General features: G+C 43.6%; 1 protein-coding gene across 2 annotated transcripts in view; it reads right to left on the bottom strand.

Annotated features, from left to right (window-relative positions):
• LOC126471487 (JNK1/MAPK8-associated membrane protein-like) overlaps nt 1-23,230 on the bottom strand; it is a 118,112-nt gene that overhangs the window by 59,062 nt on the left and 35,820 nt on the right. The gene's annotated exons all lie outside the window — the stretch shown is intronic.

Genomic DNA, 23,230 nt, shown 5'->3' on the forward strand with positions numbered 1-23,230 from the left:
AAATCCATAACTCTCTTTGTTGATATAGTTTTGTTCACAGTTACAAGTCCACAGCTTCACATGATGTCTGTAATACTGTAGTTTGAATTATACAGAAAATACTTTACTGAATGTTTGTTTATGCGTCAATCTCACCAGTATGGGTAACATCAGTATTGGAACACAAATCATTATTTAAACCAAAAATATAGTTCCATCATACAGTACATAAAACCAAAAATTTCTCTTCAGACACTAAATCTTCTGACTCGGTTGTCCTCAAACCATTCCCTATTTCAGCTGAAAATAATAAATATGTTTTATCAATTACTAAACACTTTTCATGTTTCTTGATTATGACTTTTTTGCAGATATGATTGCAGAAATAGTTGCCAAAGCTTTTTTGACATGTATTATTTTGCCATTTGGAAGCCCTGGAGCCATTACAACAGATCAAGGAAGTGTTTCCTTAACATCTCTTTTCACAGTTTCACAAATTATTAAAGATCAAGGAATTGTGAGATACCCCACTGCATAACAACAGAAAGGACTGCATGGAGCTTGTCTATAAAATGATTCTCAAACTGATGTCATGTTATATGAATCAGAGCCATACTGGCTGTGATAGGCTGCTGTCCTACACTGTGTCTTCATGTATTGTGAAAGAGCATGAATGTATTGACTGTATTTTGTACACAATTATATATTAATGTAAAATATGTTCACTATTAGAATTAGATATGTTGCCTCCTGATATTGATGCTACAATGATAAAACAGCTGTCCCCGTGCTTAAGAACTGTCTGGAAACAGATACAGGATAGCAAACCCAGTGCTGCTGCTAATCAAGTTAAATGGAGTCAAAATGCAACTGTTCAAGAGTATAAGCCTGGACTATGGGTGCTGCTTAACAATCTGGCTTCAAAATTGGGGAAGACTAAAATATTCACACCTGTTTTTTTTTTTTTTTTTTTTGTGGCGCACAACTTCAATGGTCATTAGCGCCCTGACTACTCTAAGAATGCACCGCGAGGCACAAGTTGACCACAACAACTAAAAGGGAAAACACGATAAAAGACAGACTGACAGGCATAGGATTAAAAAACAGCATCATCAAATGTCCTTAGCGAGGTTTGTCAAATTGATAAAACGAAGAACACGAGCAGCTGCTCGTGGGTCATCCGCTAAAATGGCATCGAAAGTATTTGGCAGGTTAAGATCGAGGCGCAGTGTGTTAAGATCTGGACAGGACATTAAAATGTGTCTAACCGTCAGCAAGTGCCCACATGGGCAGAACGGCGCCGGCGCAGCCGTCAGCAGATGGCGATGGCTGAACCGGCAGTGTCCAATTCTTAACCGGGCTAAAACGACCTCCTCCCGCCGAGAAGGGCGTGAGGAGGACGTCCAAGCCACGGGAAGAGGTTTTAAGGCCCGAAGCTTGTTGTCGGTAAGTGCAGCCCAATCGGCATGCCACAGCGATAAGATGCGCCGACAAATGACCCTGCTAAAATCGGACGAAGGGACACAACAAGAAGCTGTCCGAGGCTGGAGGACCGCAGCCTTGGCCGCGGCATCTGCAGCTTCGTTCCCAGGGATACCGACATGGCCAGGAACCCACATAAAGCTAACTGGAGAACCGACGTCCACCAGCTGCTGAAGAGAGCGTTGGATCCGGTGTACGAAAGGGTGAACCGGGTACGGATCACTGAGGCTCTGGATGGCACTCAGGGAATCTGAGCAGATGACATAAGCAGAATGTCGGTGGCGGCAGATGTAAAGAACAGCCTGGTAGAGGGCAAAGAGCTCAGCTGTGAAGACCGAACAATGGCCATGGAGCCGGTATTTGAAACTTTGTGCCCCGACAATAAAGGAACACCCGACCCCGTCATTGGTCTTCGAGCCATCTGTATAAATGAAGGTCCTATTGATGAACTTTGATCGAAGTTCAACAAAACGGGAGTGGTAGACTGAACTGGGGGTAACCTCTTTTGGGAGCGAGCTGAGGTCAAGGTGAACGCTGACCTGAGCCTGGAGCCAAGGTGGCGTGTGGCTCTCGCCCACTCGAAAGGTTGCAGGGAGTGAAAAATTAAGGTGGTGAAGGAGGCGACGAAAGCGAACTCCAGGGGGTAGCAGGGCAGAGACATACAACCCGTATTGACGGTCGAGAGAGTCGTCAAAAAAGGAGCGATAAGACGGGTGGTCGGGCATTGACAGTAGCTGGCAGGCATACCGACAAAGCAGTATATCGCGCCGGTAGGTGAGTGGCAATTCGCCAGCGTCAGCGTGAAGACTCTCTACGGGACTAGTATAAAATGCTCCAATCGCAAGTCGTAGACCCCGATGTTGTATGGAGTTGAGGCGGCGTAAGAGGGATGGCCGTGCAGAGGAGTATACGAAGCTCCCATAATCCAGCTTGGAGCGGACGATCGACCGATATAGACGAAGCAGGACGGTTCGATCTGCTCCCCACGACATACCACTGAGAACACGGAGGACATTTAAAGAACGGGTACAACGGGCAGCCAAATATGACACATGTGGAGACCAGCTAAGTTTCCTGTCAAATGTAAGACCTAAAAATTTTGTTGTCTCCACGATTGGGAGAGCAACGGGACCGAGTAGTAAGGACGGTGGGAGAAACTCTTTGTAGTGCCAGAAGTTAATACAGACCGTCTTCTCGGCAGAAAACGGAAGCCATTGGCGACACTCCAGGAGTAAAGACAGTCAAGAGAACGCTGAAGACAGCGCTCCAGGACACGTGTACACTGCGCACTGCAATAGATGGTAAAATCGTCCACGAAGAGGGAGCCTGATACATCAGCTGGGAGGCAATCCATTATTGGATTGATCGCGATGGCGAAGAAAGCGACGCTCAAAACTGAGTCCTGTGGCACCCCATTCTCCTGGTGAAAGGTGTCTGACAGGACAGAACCCACACGTACCCTGAACCGTCGATCCATTAAAAAAGAACGAATAAAAAGAGGGAGGCGACCGCGAAGGCCCCATGTATGCATGGTGCGGAGAATGCCCGCCCTCCAACAGGTGTCGTAAGCCTTCTCCAAATCAAAGAACACAGCCGCAGTCGGGCGCTTCCGCAAGAAGTTATTCATAATGAAGATCGACAAGGTAACCAGATGGTCAACAGCAGAGCGGCGCCTACGAAATCCACATTGTACATTGGTAAGTAGGCGTCGAGACTCGAGCAGCCAAACCAATCGAGAGTTAACCATTCGCTCCATCACTTTACAGACACAGCTGGTATGCGAGATGGGTCGATAACTGGAAGGCAAGTGCTTGTCCTTCCCCGGCTTAGGAATCGGGACAACAATAGACTCGCGCCAGCATGCGGGGACATGTCCCTCAATCCAGATGCGATTATAAGTACGAAGAAGAAAACCTTTACCCGCAGGAGAAAGGTTCTTCAGCATCTGAATATGAATAGAATCAGGCCCTGGAGCGGAGGACCGTGATCGACCAAGTGCGTTTTCGAGTTCCCGCATGGTGAATGGGGCATTATAATTTTCACGATTCGAGGAGCGGAAGTTAGGTGGCCTAGCCTCCTCTGCCTGTTTGCGGGGGAGGAAGGCAGGGTGGTAATGAGCGGAGCTCGAAACCTCTGCGAAAAAGCGGCCGAAGGCATTGGAGACATCCTCAGGGGCCACAAGGACGTCATTCGCGACCGTCAAGCCAGAAACTGGTGAGTGGACCTTAGTGCCAGATAGCCGGCGCAGGCCACCCCAGACAACAGAAGGAGGAGTAAAACTGTTGAAGGTGCTTGTGAAAGCAGCCCAGCTGGCTTTCTTGCTTTCTTTAATAATACGACGACACTTAGCACGTAATCATTTATAATTGATACAATTCGCCACTGTAGGGTGGCGTTTAAAGGTGCGTAAAGCACGTCGACGAGCACGTAAAGCGTCTCTACATGCTGCAGTCCACCAGGGGACCGGTACGCGACGTGGAGAAGAAGTAGGGTGAGGGATGGAATATTCAGCAGCAGCGAGAATGACTTCTGTGAGGTGTGCGACCTGACGATCGCAGCTCGTGAAGGTTTGATCCTGAAAGGTCGCCCTGGAAGAGAAGAGCCCCCAGTCTGCCTTGGAGATCGTCCAACTAGAGGAGCATGGAGAGGGGGTATGCTGCAGGAGATGGATAACACACGGGAAGTGGTCGCTCGAATATGTATCAGAAAGTACATACCACTCAAACCGGCGTGCAAGTTGGGGAGTACATATAGAGAGGTCTAAATGGGAATAGGTGTGAGATGTGTCCGAAAGAAAAGTAGGGGCGCCAGTATTGAGGCAGACAAGGTTGAGCTGGTGAAAAAGGTCTGCTAACAGGGAGCCCATCGGGCAGGATGCTGGAGAGCCCCAAAGGGGATGGTGGGCATTGAAGTCTCCAGTTAACAAAAATGGTGCAGGTAGCTGAGCAATAAGTTGCATCATGTCTGCCCTGGTAACGGCAGATGACGATGGAGTGTAAACGGTACAAATGGAAAATGTAAAAGTGGGGAGAGTAATGCGGATGGCAACTGCCTGCAGGCCGGTGTGCAACGTGATGGGATCATAGTAAATATCATCCCGGACCAGCAACATAACCCCTCCATGAGCCGGGATTCCTACCACAGGGGGTAGGTCAAAACGCACAGAGGTGTAGTGTGCCAAGGCAATTTGATCGCTTGGGCGTAGCTTCGTTTCCTGGAGGGCTACGACGAGTGGACGGTGCAAGCGGAGCAGCAACTTCAAGTCCTCTCGATTGGAGCGAATGCTGCGAATATTCCAGTGAATAAGTGCCATCGTAAGAAAGGGAAGGTAAAAAAAAGGGGTCACCTCGAAGGCCGCGGAGGGCCTGGCTTCGAGCGAGCACTGCCGCCGCTATCAGTAGGCGGACAGTCTTCGTCCATTGGGTCTATAGGTTCATCGGCCATCTTGGGAAGATGGCCGGGAGGGGGAGCGTCCTCCGCTGGTGGACGGCCAGATGTTCGGCTACCAGCGGTGCGGCCAGGCGAAACGGATGACGGCCTGGGGCGGCAACCACTGGGTGGCGCAGGAGAAGAAATGCGCCGTGGCGGAGAAGGAGAACTGTGCTTCCTAGGAGCCTTCTTGGAAGTACGTTTGGTGGAAGTACCGGTCGAAGGCTGGGAGGTCGAGGTACACAGGAAGTCTGCACGGGACGGTTCCTTCTTAAAGGCCCGTGCATCTGACTTCTGGGTCTTCGTCTTGGCAGAAGCTGATGAAGGTGCTTGTGTCTGAGGGGTGACGGGAGGAAGAGGAGACGTCGACCGGGCGATCTTAGCACTGGCCGAACGGACGACCGTGGTGCTGAACGTTAGATCGCATGTCTGGGTTGCCACCTCCCTGGTAGTCCGAGGAGAGGCGAGGACAGTACTGTATTTCCCCGCTGGGAGCAGCGTGGGCTTTCTACTAGCCAATAGCTTGCGAGCAGCCGAGGTGGACACTTTCTCTTTGACCCGAATTTCTTGTATACAGCGTTCTTCCTTATAGACAGGACAGTCGCGGGAGGATGCGGCATGGTCACCCTGACAGTTCACACAACGAGGAGACGGAGGTGGACAGTCACCCTCATGGGCATCCCTGCCGCAAGTGACACATTTAGCCGCATTGGAACAAGACTGTCGAGTGTGATTGAAACGCTGACACTGGTAACAGCGCGTAGGTGTCGGGACATAGGGGCGAACAGAAATAACCTCATAGCCCGCCTTGATGCGCGATGGCAGCATAACACTATCGAAGGTCAAGAAAAGTGTCCGGGTCGGTACAAGGTCACTGTTGACCTTTTTCATGACCCTATGGACAGCCGTCACGCCCTGCTCAGCGAGGAAAGATTGAATCTCCTCGTCAGTCAGTCCGTCGAGGGAGCTAGTATAGACCACACCACGAGACGAATTCAAAGTGCGGTGAGCCTCCACCCGCACAGGGAACGTGTACAGGAGTGTGGCCCGAAGCAGTTTTTGTGCCTGAAAGGCGCTCTCAGTTTCTAGTAATAAGGTACCGTTACGCAACCTGGTACAAGATTTGACAGATCCGGCTATGGCATCTACACCCTTCTGGATAACGAAAGGGTTGACAGAGGAAAAATCCTTTCCGTCCTCAGATCGAGAAACGACGAGGAACTGTGGGGCAGGCGGTAGTACTTTAGTCACTGATGGCTGGTCACGTTTCCGTTTTTGGGCAGAAGTCGAGACAGATGGAGTGAAATCCATTGCGGAGGAATCCCCCATGATTGCCAGCGTCTCCGATGGCGCGCTCCTTCCTTGTGGGGACCCTCAGAGGGCACTCCCGCCTTAGGTGAATGTTTACACCTCAGGTCACACCTCCCGAGAACCAGACGGAGGGACCAATCGGCATGGTCAGAAGGTATCAGCTCAGGCAATCACCCCTCCCCGGGCCTGGCCTTTACCAGGGGGTACGCGCGTGCCTTACATGTCTACCCAGGGCGGGGAATTACGCGTTACCCCGTCACCGGCTACGCGTGCGAACGCGTGGGTCGGCCTTCAGGCACGCACAGGGAGGAAGGAAGAAGAGGAAAAGGAGGAGAGAAAGGGAGAGAGAGGACTGACTGTCTCAAACGCCGAGGCGGAGACCAGAGAAGGCAAGGAGAAGAAGGTAATGAGAAGGCAAGGAGAAGAAGGTAATGAGAAGGCAAGGAGAAGAAGGCAATGAGAAGGCAAGGAGAAGAAGGCACGGAAACAGTAAGGAAGACATTGAGGTGGAAAAGAGCAAAGAAAGGAACCAACCAAAGGAAGGAAGAAACGAGAAGGGAAAAAGCAAAATGACCGCAAATAGAGGTCGTGGAACCGTCCGTCTCCGGACGCAGGCGCTAACGACCCCCTTGAGGGGGTGGGACTCCTTTTAGTCGCCTCTTACGACAGGCAGGAATACCTCGGGCCTATTCTAATCCCCGGACCCGCAGGGGGGACTCCTGTTTGGGAAGTCCTTACACAATATTATGATTGCCTCACCAGTACAATGTAGTGTTACGCCTGCCACAGCGAATATTGCGGTGTATCATGACCGGTTGCAACCTTACCACAGACGACATGATAATAACTAACAGAAATCAGCTGAAACAACACCCAAGAGCCGTTAAAGCCAGCCACACACTCCAAAGCTACATACTAGTCAGCAGTCTTTTGTTATGCATCTTTAAAATCTTTGAACAGCACCTCTGTGACATCAATGTTGCAAGGACTAGCAGCTATCATTGAGAGGTTACCTGGATTAATACAGTTATTGTTGGCTGCCAGAATAGTTACTATTTCCAATTATATTTAATTAATGATTAAAATGTTCAGAATTAAATTCATAATTTATTCATTTTGTCCCTTATAGAATAGTCAAAATACCATTATAGTGTCCGGTACTATTGTGAGAACTGAGTGAAATGTTACAACTGTTTTTGCGGTGTACATTTGATGAAAATGTTTCTTTTCTGTCCAAACAACGGAAACTCCAGGTCTGAATATCAACTATGAAAGTTAAAGGATAGATTGCTACTCAGCATAAAGATGACACGTTGAGATGCAGACAAATGACTGTTACAGATTTAGCTTTTGGCCAAAGCTTTCTTCAGAAAAGAAAATACATGCACATTCATTCACACAAGAAAGCACACTCCACACATATGATGACCACCTCTGGCAGTTCAGACCAGAATTTCTGTCCTGTTCATGTAATTGATGAGACTAATAATCTTAGCTTCAGCATATAATGGATGATGTAACAAATGCCCTTTACCTTAGTACATGTATTGGTATAGTCTCCAGAAGCACATGGTATAGTTTTGTAGCAACAGAGACACAGTAGCGAATATGCTTGTACACAGTGGCAGGCAAGAGATATGAGAGTCGATCAGACTAAGATTCCTTTCAACTGAAGGTTTCCTTCTAAAAGAAATCTTTGAGTTATTATCTGCTATAAGGGGCAACAGTCTGGATGATTGACTGATCTGGCCTTGCAACATTAACCAAAACGGCCTTGCTGTGCTGGTACTGCGAACGGCTGAAAGCAAGGGGAAACTACAGCCGTAATTTTTCCCGAGGACATGCAGCTTTACTGTATGATTAAATGATGATGACGTCCTCTTGGGTAAAATATTCCGGAGGTAAAATAGTCCCCCATTCGGATCTCCGGGTGGGGACTACTCAAGAGGACGTCGTTATCAGGAGAAAGAAAACTGGCGTTCTACGGATCGGAGCGTGGAATGTCAGATCCCTTAATCGGGCAGGTAGGTTAGAAAATTTAAAAAGGGAAATGGATAGGTTAAAGTTAGATATAGTGGGAATTAGTGAAGTTCGGTGGCAGGAGGAACAAGACTTTTGGTCAGGTGATTACAGGGTTATAAATACAAAATCAAATAGGGGTAATGCAGGAGTAGATTTAACAAAAAAAAAAAAAAAAAAAAAAAAAAAAAAAAAAAAAAAAAAAAAAAAAAAAAGGAGTGCGGGTTAGCTACTAAGTTTATATGCCAACTAGCTCTGCAGATGATGAAGAAATAGATGAAATGTATGACGAGATAAAAGAAATTATTCAGGTAGTGAAGGGAGACGAAAATTTAATAGTCATGGGTGACTGGAATTCGTCAGTAGGAAAAGGGAGAGAAGGAAACATAGTACGTGAATATGGATTGGGGGAAGAAATGAAAGAGGAAGCCGCCTTGTAGAATTTTGCACAGAGCATAACTTAATCATAGCTAACACTTGGTTCAAGAACCATAAAAGAAGGTTGTATACCTGGAAGAATCCTGGAGATACTAAAAGGTATCAGATAGATTATATAATGGTAAGACAGAGATTTAGCAACCAGGTTTTAAATTGCAAGACATTTCCAGGGGCAGATGTGGATTCTGACCACAATCTACTGGTTATGAACTGCAGATTGAAACTGAAGAAACTGCAAAAAGGTGGGAATCTAAGGAGATGAGACCTGGATAAACTGAAAGAACCAGAGGTTGTAGAGAGTTTCAGGGAGAGCACAAGGGAACAATTGACAGGAATGGGGGAAAGAAATACAGTAGAAGAAGAATGGGTAGCTATGAGAGATGAAGTAGTGAAGGCAGCAGACGATCAAGTAGGTAAAAAGGCGAGGGCTAATAGAAATCCTTGGGTAACAGAAGAAATATTGAATTTAATTGATGAAAGGAGAAAATATAAAAATGCAGTAAATGAAGCAGGCAAAAAGGAATACAAACGTCTCAAAAATGAGATCGACAGGAAGTGCAAAATGGCTAAGCAGGGATGGCTAGAGGACAAATGTAAGGATGTAGAGGCTTGTCTCACTAGGGGTAAGATAGATACTGCCTACAGGAAAATTAAAGAGACCTTTGGAGAGAAGAGTACCACTTGTATGAATATCAAGAGCTCAGATGGCAACTCAGTTCTAAGCAAAGAAGGGAAGGCAGAAAGGTGGAAGGAGTATATAGAGGGTTTATACAAGGGCGATGTACTTGAGGACAATATTATGGTAATGGAAGAGGATGTAGATGAAGATGAAATGGGAGATGAGATACTGCGTGAAGAGTTTGACAGAGCACTGAAAGACCTGAGTCGAAACAAGGCCCCGGGAGTAGACAACATTCGATTAGAACTACTGATGGCCTTGGGAGAGCCAGTCCTGACAAAACTCTACCATCTGGTGAGCAAGATGTATGGGACAGGCGAAATACCCTCAGACTTCAGGAAGAATATAATAATTCCAATCCCAAAGAAAGCAGGTGTTGACAGATGTGAAAATTACCGAACTATCAGTTTAATAAGTCACAGCTGCAAAATACTAATGCGAATTCTTTATAGACGAATGGAAAAACTGGTAGAAGTGGACCTCGGGGAAGATCAGTTTGGATTCCGTAGAAATGTTGGAACACGTGAGGCAATACTAACCTTACGACTTATCTTAGAAGAAAGATTAAGAAAAGGCAAACCTACGTTTCTAGCATTTGTAGACTTAGAGAAAGCTTTTGACAATGTTAACTGGAATACTCTCTTTCAAATTCTGAAGGTGGCAGGTATAAAATACAGGGAGCGAAAGGCTATTTACAATTTGTACAGAAATCAGATTGCAGTTATAAGAGTCGAGGGGCATGAAAGGGAAGCAGTGGTTGTGAAAGGAGTGAGACAGAGTTGTAGCCTCTCCCCGATGTTATTCAATCTGTATATTGTAGCAAGCAGTAAAGGAAACAAAAGAAAAATTCGGAGTAGATATTAAAATTCATGGAGAAGAAGTAAAAACTTTGAGGTTCGCCGATGACATTGTAATTCTGTCAGAGACAGCAAAGGACTTGGAAGAGCAGTTGAACGGAATGGACAGTGTCTTGAAAGGAGGATATAAGATGAACATCAACAAAAGCAAAACGAGGATAATGGAATGTAGTCAAATTAAATCGGGTGATGCTGAGGGAATTAGATTTGGAAATGAGACACTTAAAGTAGTAAAGGAGTTTTGCTATTTAGGGAGTAAAATAACTGATGATGGTCGAAGTAGAGAGGATATAAAATGTAGACTGGCAATGGCAAGGAAATCGTTTCTGAAGAAGAGAAATTTGTTAACATTGAGTATAGATTTAAGTGTCAGGAAGTCGTTTCTGAAAGTATTTGTATGGAGTGTAGCCATGTATGGAAGTGAAACATGGACGATAACCAGTTTGGACAAGAAGAGAATAGAAGCTTTCGAAATGTGGTGCTACAGAAGAATGCTGAAGATAAGGTGGGTAGATCACGTAACTAATGAGGAGGTATTGAATAGGATTGGGGAGAAGAGAAGTTTGTGGCACAACTTGACTAGAAGAAGGGATCGGTTGGTAGGACATGTTTTGAGGCATCAAGGGATCGCAAATTTAGCATTGGAGGGCAGCATGAAGGGTAAAAATCGTAGGGGGAGACCGAGAGATGAATACACTAAGCAGATTCGGAAGGATGTAGGTTGCAGTAGGTACTGGGAGATGAAGAAGCTTGTACAGGATAGAGTATCATGGAGAGCTGCATCAAACCAGTCTCAGGACTGAAGACCACAACAACAACAAGGAGTAATTTACGAAGAAGAGGTGGATAATGTAGTAGTTTATTGCATTCTTGCAATTTCTACAAATTTTCTAAGCAAGAAGACAAGGCCTAGTGGGTTACAGTAGTTTTCAGTATATCCACTGTTCCCACTTTGTTTTGGAAAATACATAAACAGCAACAGGGTTTCAGGATGATACCAACAACCTACAGTATAATACATGATCTAGATCCATGTACTTCATAATTCAAACTGCCAGTCCACCTCAATTTCAATTTCATGCATGCAATGGCTAAATTCTGAATCCCAGCAATATTTAAATTTTCTATTGCAGTATTTTCTATTGAAGTATAATGTATCGATTCCCTTTTTAAAATATCTCTGTTTTGAAATCAAAATCTTTGGTTTCAGCACTTGTATTCTGTTGACCACATCTGATTTGTACATCAATGTCATATCTTCAGCACAGCTAGTTGACCCACTATCACACACAATTTTCTTACCAACTTTATATCTCTATTAATATTTTTGTACTGCTGTATTTTTCCTTTTCCTTGTTTTTCACTAAAGAACAGAACAGAGATGCATCAAATAGTAGAAATCATTGAGCTTATCTGGTAGCTGTCACATATTGCAACTTTCAATGCCGAATTCAACTCGTGTATGTTTTCACTCTTAGAACCCAGCTGCCCGATGCCATGAGCTCAGTGTTGTTCCACAAATGAACTGACAGCAAAAGCTGCACTGACGCACATATGTGCACACATCTGTGTTGTGCTATTGCATCTCATTCCAGATCATTTCTCCAGCTGTTGGTACATTAGCAGCCACACACAACCTTATTTCACTTATACCTGGTTTCTATCTGTTATCCTAATATCCGTGAAAAATCTTAGCGGCACTATTAATGATGGTGCTCTCTTCCTTCATGGTTGCACATTGTGATGATCTAGGGAATTACCTGACTAACATCTGAAAGTCGAAAATATGGTCTCTTACTGTAAGATACAAGGCCACTAATGCAAACCTTTATGCGAACTGAGAATATTAAGATTCTCATCACTTCTCATGATTCTGAGAATTTTTATTTCAATTCTCTGGCTCTAAATGTATACCAGTGTATATTGTTTTTCACATTACATTGGTGGAATAGTTCTTACACAAAGAAAAAAAGCGAATTGTTAAGAAGAGCAACTGTTTGTACTGCGGATCTGCATTATTGCAACACAATACTGAATTAAACATTATATGGTACCTTGATTACAACTGCAATTTTATTAATCAAACAAATATTTGCATATAGTTTTTATATATAGAGTTATTGTTATTGTAGACCCCATGAACCACAGACCTTGACGTTGGTGGGGAAGGTTTTAGGCCTCAGCGATACAGATAGCCATGCCGTAGGTGCAACCACAACCATCTGCTGAGAGGCCACACAAACATATGGTTCCTGAAGAGGGGCAGCAGACTTTTCAGTGGTTGCAGGGGCAACAGTCTGGATGATTGACTGATCTGGCCTTGTAACATCAACCAAACCAGCCTTGTTGTGCTGGTACTGCGAACGCCTGAAAGCACTGGGAAACTACATCCGTAATTTTCCCCGAGGACATGCAGCTTTACAGTATGATTATATGATGATGGTGTCTTCTTGGGTAAAATATTCTGGAGATAAAATAGTCCCCCATTCGAATCTCAAGGCAGAGACTACTCAGGAGGATGCCATTATGAGGAGAAAGGAAATTGGTGTTCTACAGATCGGAGTGTGAAATGTCAGATCCCTTAATAGGGCAGGTAGGTTAGAAAATTTAAAAAGGGAAATGGATAGATTAAAGTTAGATACAGTGGGAATTAGTGAAGTTTGGTGGCAGGAGGAACAGGACTTCTGGTCAGGTAAATACAGGGTTATAAATACACACTCAAATACGGGTAATACAGGAGTAAGCTTATTAATGAATAAAAAAATAGGAACGCGGATAAGCTACTGCGAACAGCATAGTGAACGCATTATTGTAGCCAAGATAGACATGAAGCCCATGCCTACCACAGGAGTAAAAGTTTGTATGCCAACTACCTCCGCAGATGATGAAAAGATTGAAGAAATGTATGTAGTACTCATGTGAATAACTTCACACTTTTCTTTATTCTGGGTCAATTGTCACTTTTCGCACCATACAGATATCTTATCTAAATCATTTTGCAAGTCATTTTGATCATCTGATGACTTTACAAGATGGTAAATGACAGCATCATCTGCAAGCAATCTAAGACGGCTACTCAGATTGTCTCCTTTGTCGTTAACATAGATCAGGAACAATAGACGCCCTATAACACTCCCTAAGGGAACGCCGGATATTACTTCTGTTTTACTCGATGCCTTTCCGTCTATTACTATGAACTGTGACCTTTCTGAAAGGAAATCATGAATACAGTCACACAACTGAGGCAATACTCTGTAGGCACGCAGTTTGGTTAGAAGACGCTTATGAGGAACAGTGTCGAAAGTCTTTTGGAAATCTAAAAATATGGAATCAATTTGACATCCCCTATTGGTAGCACTTATTACTTCGTGAGTATAAAGAGCTAGTTGTGTTTCACAAGAATGATATTTCCTGAATCCGTGCTGATTATGTGTCAATAAATCATTTTCTTTGAGGTACTTCACAATGTTCGAATACAGCATATGTTCTAAAACCCTACTGAAAATCAACGTTAGTGGTATAGGCCAGTAATTCAGCAGATTACTCCTACTTACCTTTTGGGGTATTGGTGTGACTTGAGCAATTTTCCAGTCTTTAGCTACGGATCTTTCTGTGAGTGAGTGGCTGTATACAATTGCTAAATATGGAGCTATTTTATCAGCATACTCTGAGAGGAACCTGACTGGTATACAATCTCGAGCGGAGGCCTTGCCTTTATTAAGTGATTTAAGCCGCTTTGTTGCACCGAGGATATCTACTTCTATGTTTCTCATCTTGGCAGTTGTTCTTGATTGGAATTCAGGATTATTTACTTCTTCTTCTTTGGTCAAGGAGTTTCAGAAAACCGTGTTTAATAACTCTGTTTTAGTGGCACTGTCATCAGTGACTTCACCGTTGTTATCGCACAGTGAAGGTATTGATTGCCATTGGTGTGCTTCATTATGACCAGAATCTCTTTGGGTTTTCTGCCAGATTTTGAGGCAGAATTTCATTGTGGAAATTATTAAAAGCATCTCGCATTGAAGTACGCACTTTATTTCGAACTTCTGCAAAACTTTGCCAATCTTGGGGGATTTTGCGTTCTTTTAAATTTGGCATGCTTTTTTCATTGCTTCTGCTACAACGATCTGACATGTTTTGTAACACTTGGTTTAAGAATCATGAAAGAAAGTTGTATATGAAGAAGAGACCTGGAGACACTGGAAGGTTTCAGCTAGATTATATAATGGTAAGACAGAGATTCAGGAACCAGGTTTTAAATTGTGAGACATTTCCAGGGGCAGATGTGGACTCTGATCACAATTTGTTGATAATGAACTGTAGATTAAAACTGAAGAAACTGCAAAAGGAGATGGAACCGGGATAAACTGAAAGAACCAGGAGGTTGTACAGAGTTTCAGATAGAGCATTAGGGAATGGTTGGAAGGAACAGGCAAAGAAATACAGTAGAGGAAGAATGGGTAGCTTGAGAGATGTAGTAGTGAAGGCAGCAGAGGATCAAGTAGGTAACAAGATGAGGGCTAGTAGAAATCCTTGGGTAACAGAAGAGATATTGAATTTAATTGTGAAAGGAAAGAGTACAAAAATGCAGTAAATGAAGCAGGCAAAAAGGAATACAAAGGTCTCAAAAATTAGATTGACAGGAAGTATAACATGGCTAAGCAGGGATGACTAGAGGACGAATATAAGGATGTAGAAGCATATTTTACTACGGTTAAGATAGATACTGCCTACAGGGAAATTAAAGAGACCTTTGGAGAAAAGAGAACCACTTGCATGAATATCAAGAGCTCAGATCTGAAACCAGTCCTAAGCAAAGAAGGGAAAGCAGAAAGGTGGAAGGAGCGTATAGAGGCTCTATACAAGAGCAATGTACTTGAGGGCAATACTATGGATATAGAAGAGGATGTAGATCAAGACGAAACGGGAGGTATGATACTGTATGAAGAATTTCACAAAGCACTGGAAGACCTAAGTCGAAACAAGGCCCCGGGGGTAGACAACATTCCATTAGAACCAATGACAGCATTTGGAGAGCCAGCCGTGACAAATCTCTTCCATCTGGTGAACAAGATATATGAGACAGGCGAAATATGTTGAGACTTCAAGAAAAATATAATAATTCCAATCTCAAAGAAAGCAGGTGTTGACAGATGTGAAAAATTACCAAACTATCAGCTTAATAAGTCACGGTAGCAAAATACTAACACAAATTCTTTACAAATGAATGTGAAAACTGGTAGAAGTCAACCTCAGGGAAGATCAGTTTGGGTTCCACAGAAATGTTGGAACATGCAAAGCAATACTAACCTACAACTTATCTTAGAATATAGGTTAAGGAAAGGCAAACCTATGTTTCTAGCATTTATAGATTTAGAAAAAGCTTTTGACATTGTTGACTGGAATACTCTCCTTCAAATTCTGAAGGTGGCAGGGGTAAAATACTAGAGCAAAAGGCTATTTACAATTTGTACAGAAACCAGATGGCAGTTGTAAGAGGCGAGGGCAAGAAAGGGAAGCAGTGGTTGAGAGAGTGAGACAGGGTTATAGCTTATACCCAATGTTATTCAATCTGTATATTGAGCAAGCAGTAAAGGAAACAAAAGAAAAATTTGGAGTAAGAATTAAAATCCATGGAGAAAAAATAAAAACTTTGTTGTTTGCCGATGACATTGTAATTCTGTCAGAGATGGCAAAGGACCTGGAAGAGCAGTTGAACGGAATGGACATTGTCTTGAAAGGAGGATATGAGATGAACTCCAACAAAAGCAAAATGAAAGTAATGGAATGTAGTCAAATAAAATCAGGTGATGCTGAGGAAATTAGATTAGGAAATGAGACACTCAAAGTAGTAAAGGAGTTTTGCTATTTCGGGAGCAAAATAACTGATGATGGTCGAAGTAGAGAGGATATAAAATGTAGACTGGCAATGACAAGAAAAGCATTTCTGAAGAAGAGAAATTTGTTAACATTAAGTATAGATTTTAGTGTCAGAAAGTCATTTCAGAAAGTGTTTGTATTGAGTGTAGCCATGTATGGAAGTGAAACATGTATGGTAACTAGTATAGACAAGAAGAGAATAGAAGCTTCTGGTGCTACAGAAGAATGCTCAAGATTAGATGGGTAGATCAAGCAGCTAATGAGGAGGTTCTGAATACAATACAGGAGAAGAGGAATTTGCGGCACAACTTGACTAGAAGAAGGGATCAGTTGGTAGGATGAATACACTAAGCAGATTCAGAATGATGTAGGTTGCAGTAGTTATTAGGAGCTGAAGAAGCTTGCACAGGATACAGTAGCATGGACAGTTGCATCAAACCAGTCTCTGGACTGAAGACAACAATACTGTAGACTGAAATATATCTCATCTCCTGATGCTGCCTTACACAATCTGCATACTGATGGAAGTTACAATCCCCAATGTTCCGCAGACACTAATTTTTAACTATGTATGATTAATCCAATATAATTTATGCTTTATGTATATTATTACAAATAAAGTAAGAGATCTGTAATGTGTAGAACCACATTTCAACGTGTACCATGTATGTCAAATGTCATGCTTGAAAGATAATTTTTCCAGAATACTGATTTCAGAGCTTTACTCTCTAGCATATGTTTGTCTTTGTTAAGCAAAAAATTGTGGTGCATTACATTTGATGTATCTTGCACAACCATGCTGATTTACCTATTTAAAAGATGTGTATATTTAAAAATACATTGTGTTGCACTAACATCTCTCCGAGGGCTTCACAATCCGTGGCCAGGCAGGCCACCTAGCAGCCTGTGAAATTCTGCTGCCAGGACCACAATCTCGGTGACTGGCATGGTGCAAAACCTTAGTCTGCCAAAACAGTGAGGTGAGTTACCTCATGCCTTGGCCTGCTGCTGCACTGCCTTGATCCCTACGTGACCAGAGATCATAACAAAGATGGAAAAATCTGTACTAATATTTTGAATGCGAAAGTAACTCTGCCTGTTATGCATTAATGACTAAATCAATGAAATTGAGTATAGAGATAGCTTGGTTACTTTGGAAAGTGTGTAGTGCATGATTTTTGTTGATCTCAAGAATATTACGCAAGTTACACAAAAATATTTACTCTTTGAAAAACTATTTACTCTTTGACACTCGAACTTTGTTATATTTGAGAAAATGCTATTCTTGTTTGATACGTTCAATGTAATGTGATTCAATGTAATGAATACAATAATTATACAATACTCAACACGTTTAATCCCTATTTCCATTCTAATATTATTAAAAGTGAAAATACGAGGGTTGTTTTCTAAGTAAGGGCCGTTCGTACGTATAGTCCCGTAGTTCACGCGGACGCCGCAACAAGCCACCGCGCCACTTGCCAGCATCCTTCCCGTTCACACTGATGCAAGTTGCAGCTCTGCAGCTGACGTGTACGCATCACTGTGCTACTTTATAATGATTACGATTACTGAATCGCCCGCCGCGTGTGAGATACGGTCAGTGATACGTTTTTTGACCGCGAGAAGCCTATCAGCTGCAGAAATTCATCGTCAGTTAACAGAAGTTTATGGCTTGAATGCAATGAGTGAAGGTAAAGTGTGACAATGGGTTAGAGAGTTTAAAAATGGCCGTCAAAACGTCCATGACGAAGAACGCTCAGGCCGTGCCTCCGTGATCACTGATGATTTGGTGGCTGCAGTCGAAACAAAGATTCATGAGGACAGAAGATTCACAATTTCCACTCTTTCTTTGGAATTTCCACAAGTTTCAAGATCAGTTTTGTACAAAATTGTGTCTAAAAACCCAAATTTTAAGAAACTGTGTTCTCGGTGGGTACCCAGACGCCTCACGGAGGACCACAAAGGGAAGAGATTTGCCACTTCATTGGACTTTTTGATTCGTTACGAGGAAGAAGGGGATGACATGTTGAGTCAAATTGTCACTGGAGATGAAACATGGGTATCCCATATCACTCCTGAAAGCAAGCGACAATCGATGGAATGGCGACACACATCCTCACCCGTCAAGGACGGGCACGGTGTTTTGCTAGTGGACTTTATGCCACGAGGAACGACAATCAACTCAGATGCCTACTGTGCAACTCTAAAGAAGCTCCGCAGAGCAATTCAAAACAAAAGGCGCGGCATGCTGACAAAAGGAGTTTTGCTCCTGCACGATAACGCTAGGCCTCACACCTCTCAAAAGACTCTGGATTTGATTGATTCTTTTGAATGGGAAGTTTTGGACCATGCGCCATACAGCCCCGACCTTGCTCCTAGCAATTTTCACCTTTTCCGGTACCTGAAACACCATCTTCGCAGGCAGCGCTTCAATGACGATGATGAGGTGAAAGCGGCCGTGAACTCTTGGCTGACGGAGCAGGCGGCCGAATTCTTTGAAGAGGGAATTAAAAACTTAGTTGTACGGTATGACAAGTACTTAAATAAACAAGGAAACTATGTAGAAAAATAGGTAAAAGTGTGTATAATCAGAAAATAAAAGTTTTTTTACAAAAGTATTTGTATCTTTTTTTTAAAATAAAAACGGCCCTTACTTTAAAAAAAAAACCCTCGTAACTCTGCCTGTTACACTTCCATGACTAAACTGCTGAACTGATTTGAATGGAATGTGGTATGTAGAGAGCTAGAACCTTGAGGAACAAAATAGGCTACTTTAGAAAGCAAAAATATCAACTCCTAAGAGGGTGTAACAGGAAATGGAGCATCTTTTTTTTACATCAGTGAACATAAATCATGTTAAAAACTTGTTAACTTTGTTGCATTATGTGTAGCAGCTGGAATACCACGATGCTTATATGTACCCTTTTGTACACATCCCTCTGCAGTGCTGCTGCATATGCCACCGTGTAGTGCATTGGGGCACTTGCGGAGAGAGGGTTCGATTCCCGGCGGGGTCAGGGATTTTCTCTGCCTCGTGATGACTGGGTGTTGTGTGATGTCCTTAGGTTAGTTAGGTTTAAGTAGTTGTAAGTTCTAGGGGACTGATGACCATAGATGTTAAGTCCCATAGTGCTCAGAGCCATTTGAACCATTTGGAGAGAGGGTTGCACATCATAAGCTACACTTATCCAGACAGACAAACACATGTGGATGGCTGACGTTATTGCACGTAAAATAACTTACTCACCATCATTCATTATAACAAAATCACTGATATGAGAGCGCAGCTGCAAGGAAGAGCTAATTTACCATGAAGACTTACAGCCCAGACCAATGTGTGCAGGCAGATTTTTCCTAAAGATTTGGCTGTGGCCATAGGAATGACAATGGCTTTGGAAGCGATAGATATAGGGACCAAAGTTTGTGATAAAAATGGTATTTTTTCCACTGACATCAAATGTTGCTGTGATGGATGATCAGCCCATGATTGCAGTCAGCCACAGTGTAGGAAATGTGGAAAAGTAGGGCACTGGGAACCGGACTGTAGGCAGAACAGGGGACAGGATAAGAAGATACGGAATGGGAACAATCAATTGCTAAACAGCAATGGGAGACACAGGGCCCCACATGATGCTTCCTGTAACAACACATGCAGAGGAAGTTTGCTTAACTGGGTTAGCAGTTGGAACATAACACATACTTTTGTTAGAAACCGGTGTTCATGTGTCTGTGGAAAGCCTGAAACTCATGAGACAGAGTTGATATAAGTTATGTGGAGTGGGAGGTAATTACGCGCATTTGTTGGGATCAGTGATACTGAGTTTTCCAGGTGCATGCAAATCATTTCCAAGAATGTATGGATGTTTTCCATCATATAGGCCATGATGACTGCATGAATTTGGGATTAGATTTCCTGTGCACGCATTGCACTACAACTGACCTTTGGCAACACATAGTAGAACTTGATGGGGCATCGTTTCCTCTGGGGAAAACAGTTGTCATTGTCACAATGCCTCATGGTCTGTCTCTCAAGCCAATGAAACGATTAAACCACATGGAAGGTCGTTAAAGATTAATATGTGTGGTAAAGTACTGCAAGGTATTGGGAAACTGATCACTCGAGTGTAGGAAAAGATTTGTCGATGAGTGTATTAAGTATGGTTGAGCCATTGAGAGAGAATGAGTAATGAGATAAAGCACAATTTTTTGTATGCAAGAATGTTGTATGCATATGGGAAATAGACAGTGAGCAGGTGATGCCTGTTGGAATAGATAATTTTGGGACCAAATACATGGACTTGTCTAAGGGTTTGTTGGTCTCGAATTTAGAGATTTTGGAAGAGGATGATCTGGATAGTGTGATTTTGGACCCTAAGAATTAGCAAGCTACCAGTATAACTCCAATATGAGAGAAAGTGAAACATTTAAAAGGAATGGAAAAACCAGTGATGGAGCAGTTGTTCATTACCATAAGTTTAAGGACCATTTTAGTCCTTGTGATTTTTTTGCTAGTGGCCCATACACAGAATTCCAACAGGGAATGAGTCACCAGTGTTCCATAAACTATATTGTGTACTGTATCACCTGCAGCCAGTGATGGACAAATTCATTAACCGACAATTATGGGATGGCATTATTGAAGAAAATATCAGTCGTTAGTGACCACTGGTGGTAACTGTGCCAAGAAAAAGCACTGGTGGTACCAGAGCTTATCATTTTTTGTTTGACTACAGATATCTTAATAGTCGCATGATTACAAATGTGTATTCAAGCCCAAATATAACAGGAACCTTAGAGAATTTGAAACAGTACATCGATTTTTCCACCGTGGGTCTGCAGAGTACCTATCATCAGCTAGAAGTAGCACCTGACAACCAGCCACAAACAGCTGTTACAGTTCCTTCACGACACTACCAGTATCATGCTATGCCTTTGGGGTTGAAAAATTCACCAGCCACATTAAAATGTTTGTTGGAATTAGATTTGTAAGGACTAAAACCAAGATAGTGTATGGTGTAGTTAGATGATATAATTGTTTTCACAAAGGATATTGAGGAGCACATGCTATTGTCAAAGTAAGTGATTAATAGAAAATCCAGGATGGAATGTAACAATATTATGAAAAGGAAAGTTGCCACTCACCATATAGCGGAGATTCTGAGTTGCAGATAGGCGCAACAAGAGGACTGTCACAAATAAGCTTTTGGCCAGCAAAGCCTTCAGCAAAAATAGCAGGCAAGCATGCAAGCGCATGTGTTCGTGTCCCCCCCCCCCCTCACTCCCCCCCTCCCCACACACACACAATCACAGATGACTGCAGTCTCTAGCAACTGAAGTCACACTGCGAGCAGCAGCACCAGTGCAAGATGGGGTTGACGACTGGGTGGGGGCAAGGAGGAAGCTGGGGCGGGGAGGGTAAGGGGAAGTAGGGTACGGACGAGGAAAAGTGAAGTGCTGCTGGGGAGCAGGCAAGGACAAGGCGGAGAAGTGGGGAAGGGGGGGCGGGTAGCAGAAAAAGAGAGAAGTAAAAAGACTGGGTGCGGCGGTGGAATGAGTGCTGTGTAGTGCTGGAATGGGGACAGGGAAGGGGTTGGATGGGGGAGGAAAATGACTAACAAAGATTTAGACCAGAAGGTTTATGGGAATGTAGGAAAGTTCCCACCTGCGCAATTCAGAAAAGCTGGTGTTTGTGGGATGGTTCCATACCGCACAGGCTGTGAAGCAGGCATTGAATTGAAGGATGTCATGCCGGGCAGCATGCTCAACAACAGGGTGCTCCATTTGTTTCTTGGCCACAGTTTGTTGGTGGCCATTCATGTGAGCAGACAGCTTGTTGGTTGTTATGTCCACATCGAATGCAGCACAGTGACTGCAGCTTAGCTTATAGATCGCATGACTGGTTTTACAGGTAGCCCTGCCTTTGATAGGATAGGTGATGTTTGTGGCCGGACTGGAGAAGTTGGTGGTAGGAGGATGTATGGGAAAGTTCTTGCATTTAGGTCTATTACAGGGATATGAGCCATGAGGTAAGGGGTTGGGAGCAGAGGTTGTGTAGGAGTGGACAAGTATACTGTGTAGGCTTGGTGGATGATGGAATACTACTGTGGGAGGCGTGGGAAGAGTGGCGGGCGCTGCATTTCTCATTTCAAGGTATGGCAAGTAGTAGTCTAAACCCTCGCAGAGAATGTAATTCAGTTGCTGCAGTCCTCGGTGTACTGAGTTAAGATGGGAATCGTCCTCTGTGGCCGGATTGTGAGACTTTGGGAGGTGGTGGGAATCTGGAAAGATAAGGCGCAGGAGATTAATTTTTGTAAATGGTTGGGAAAATAGTTATGGTTGGTGAAGGCTTCAAGAAGACCCACGGTATATTTCCAGAGACCACCCATCACAGCAGATGTGACCACCACAGGTGACTATGCTGTATGGAAGGGACTTCTTGGTATGGAACAGGTGGTAGCTGTCGAAGTGGAGATATTGCTGGTAGTTAGTAGGTTTTATATGGATCAGAGGTAATGATGTAGCCTCTTTGAAATGGAGGTCAAAATCTACAAAGGTGGCTTGTTGGATTGAGTAGGACTAGATGAAGCAAATGGGGGAGAAGCTGTTGAGGTTCTGGAGGAATGTGGATAAGGTTTCCTCACCCTCAATCCAGAGGAATCTGCAGTTGGCAGGTTAGATGGAGGGCAGGGGAGAGGTGAATCTGAACCAGGTGAGGGGTTTAGGATTCTGGGCATTTAGGAAGGATTCCTCTAGTGGCCCACAAATAGGTTGGCACAGGATGGTGCCATGTGGGCGCCCATAGCCGTGCCACGGATTTGTTTGTAAGTAATGCCTTCAAAGGAGAAGTAATTGTGTTTGAGGATATAGTTGGTCATGGTGAGTAGGAAGGAGGTTGTATGTTTGGAATCCATCGGGCATTGAGGAGGGTAGTGTTCAATAGCGGTAATGCCATGGGCATTCGGGATGTTAGTCTAATAGTAGTAGTAGTCGTAGATATTCTGCCTTACGGCAGGTCTTGTCATGAATTAGGGCTCTTCCACTTTTCTGTCCATAGTCAGTCTTTTTGTTTCTGTATATTTGTCTCTTTGGATACTGTCCAGCATTTGATACCTTCTGGTTGAGCAAGGGTTCCTCCATTCTTCTTCTCCACTGT

The sequence above is a fragment of the Schistocerca serialis genome, chromosome 1 (assembly GCF_023864345.2).
Source record: "Schistocerca serialis cubense isolate TAMUIC-IGC-003099 chromosome 1, iqSchSeri2.2, whole genome shotgun sequence".
In the NCBI taxonomy this organism is placed as follows: Eukaryota; Metazoa; Arthropoda; class Insecta; order Orthoptera; family Acrididae; genus Schistocerca; species Schistocerca serialis.